Source organism: Arachis ipaensis, chromosome B02 (assembly GCF_000816755.2).
Source record: "Arachis ipaensis cultivar K30076 chromosome B02, Araip1.1, whole genome shotgun sequence".
Lineage (NCBI taxonomy): Eukaryota > Viridiplantae > Streptophyta > Magnoliopsida > Fabales > Fabaceae > Arachis > Arachis ipaensis.
In genome coordinates, this window is record NC_029786.2 from 63,005,859 (window position 1) to 63,008,063 (window position 2,205).

A 2,205-nucleotide genomic window follows, 5' to 3' on the forward strand; every position below is an offset into this window, starting at 1 on the left:
ATCACAATCACGTTATCATAATTAATATTCAAATAAAAATAATAAAAAGCTAAATATGTTTCATTAAAATAAAAATTAAAATGCGAAATAAAAAATGTCAAAAATAAAATAAAGTGATGTTGTCAATGTAACCAAATAAAAAATAGTAATGTCACACTAGACAAAACAAAATCCTAATATCTATGGAACCTCGTAATTGCCGGCGTCCTCCTCCTCCTAATCGTGTGGCCTGTCTTGATGCGGGGTGCAAGTGCAGATGACAAGGATCCCCCTCCTCCAGTAGCGGCATTGTCACCCACGCACATATGCTCATAGTAGATCGCTATCTGATGTTGCATGTGCAGTATCTGCTTCAGCTCCTATCTGAACTCCTATTTCAAGGACTTTATCTTCACATCCAAGCATCTCTCTCTTCCATGTGTGCGATCGAGGAGCTCACCGCATCAAGATTCACCACGGATGCACTTGAGGCGTTGCCATCCTCCCCATTTTGCTGAAATTGCTAGGTTGCAACCTCAAAGTTCTGAGTGTATAAATCCTAACACATGACATGTGAGTGTTAAGATAACTATAGTTATAATAGTATGTTATTAAATTATTTTAGTCGATTACTCATGTAAACTATCGTAGAGCAACAAATCTTTCCTTGTTCTCCTTGAGCGCATGGACTTGTTTGAAGACCATTGCCATGGTAACATGATAGTCCAATGAATTTGTCTTCATATATTGGACAAGCAGATCAAAAGAAGTGACAATTAATTAAGGAAACAAAGATAAAACTAGCTTAACATGTTAAAAGAATTTATACTATTTTGGCCCTTATTTTCATAATCGTGGCCAACCTTCTTGTGTACTTCAATGCCTTGGTTGATGCCCTGTTGGCTCTATTCGTGGCTTGGAGATGTCTGAAACCCTCATCCGTCTTGCTGTACAAATATAAGATATTTTTAATGTCAGGTTGAAGACACTGCAAATGGTTATCACTCCTTATCCACACGTCCTCTAACATCTGCTGAAAACGTTTAGCCATGCGGTGGTGGAAGATCTTTTTTTATCATCTAGTGCTGGGCCTCATCCCACATGAATTTTTCCTATAGAAGGAAATAATTGATGATTAATTCGTTGATCTTATTTCCATAAATGAAAAGATAGATAAAACTAAAAGGCAAAGTTGACAGTAATATTACTGTCTCTTATCAAACCATCACATTTTGATATCATGAGGAACCTTCTTGTAGCTCAGCCAAGGGTACATTAGCTTGATAATCTTTGTACACTCCTGTATACAAGCATTATTATCCAGTGCAAACTTACGTACGAAGAACTTACACTTAGTAAAAATATACATTAAAACAATTTCAATGTAAATTGTATTTATATACGAGTTAGAGAAGTTTTTATCCAGTCATTCCATCAGGATAAATCGTCATCTTAGTGATCTGTTGTGCTGCAGGATTTGGCTGGGATCCATGAAGGGAGGTTGGCATTGCTGTAGAGCCTGTCACGGGGGGTGGCGTGAATGTAGGGGTCTGCTGAGGGGGTGGAAGAGTCTGCTCTAGCTGAGGATGAGGAGAAGCAACCATCATAGGACCCACATAATTGGGGTTGGGATCATGATGAATGGCTGGTGTTATGGGACTTGTGCCTGTGATGTCGCAAGCATAGTCGATGTAGAGGGTGACTGAGTAGTCTCTAGGGTGTGAGTCACCAGCCCTCTACCCCAACCACGACTCTGACTCCAGCCACTATCTTTGCTTGATATATCTACCTGAAACAAATGTAATTTGGACAGAGTTTCAACTATAATTAGAGACCTCCACCAATATAATTTTTAATTTTTACAAACCAAACATGACTTTAAATAATTTTTAACAAAAAATCGGCAGAGTTTTACCTTAATTTATAGACCTCTATAAAAAAAACCTCAATTTTTATATAGGAAAGAATTGCAAGCATAAATTAAAACAAACAAATATTAAAGCAAACATCAAACTCTAGCCGTTCTAATGTACACCCCCTTATTACTCCGCACTTTTCTAGCAAACAAGGATATCAAGAAGGCGCAATTAAGCAACCTTCTTCCACTTCTGCCCTACAACTCTATCCTAAGAAAAGTAAGTCCAACATAAAACTTAAACAATTTAATATGTTTAGAGATAAGAAAAAAACCATTATATGCAGTTATAAAGCACGTCATAATTCCAA

At 37.3% G+C, this 2,205-nt stretch overlaps 1 long non-coding RNA gene across 9 annotated transcripts in view; it reads right to left on the reverse strand.

The window, feature by feature from the left end:
• LOC107625374 overlaps positions 89 to 2,205 on the reverse strand; it is a 6,286-nt gene continuing 4,169 nt past the window's right edge. For 2 of the 9 annotated variants that reach the window (XR_001617234.2, XR_001617226.2), the window contains 2 exons: positions 1,188 to 1,768; positions 89 to 1,091 (listed from right to left, as the gene is read on the reverse strand). This is a non-coding gene — a long non-coding RNA (uncharacterized LOC107625374). The remainder of the gene's footprint in view (positions 1,092 to 1,187; positions 1,769 to 2,205) is intronic. The other 7 variants (XR_002357536.1, XR_002357537.1, XR_001617233.2 and 4 more) reach the window with 7 other exon arrangements.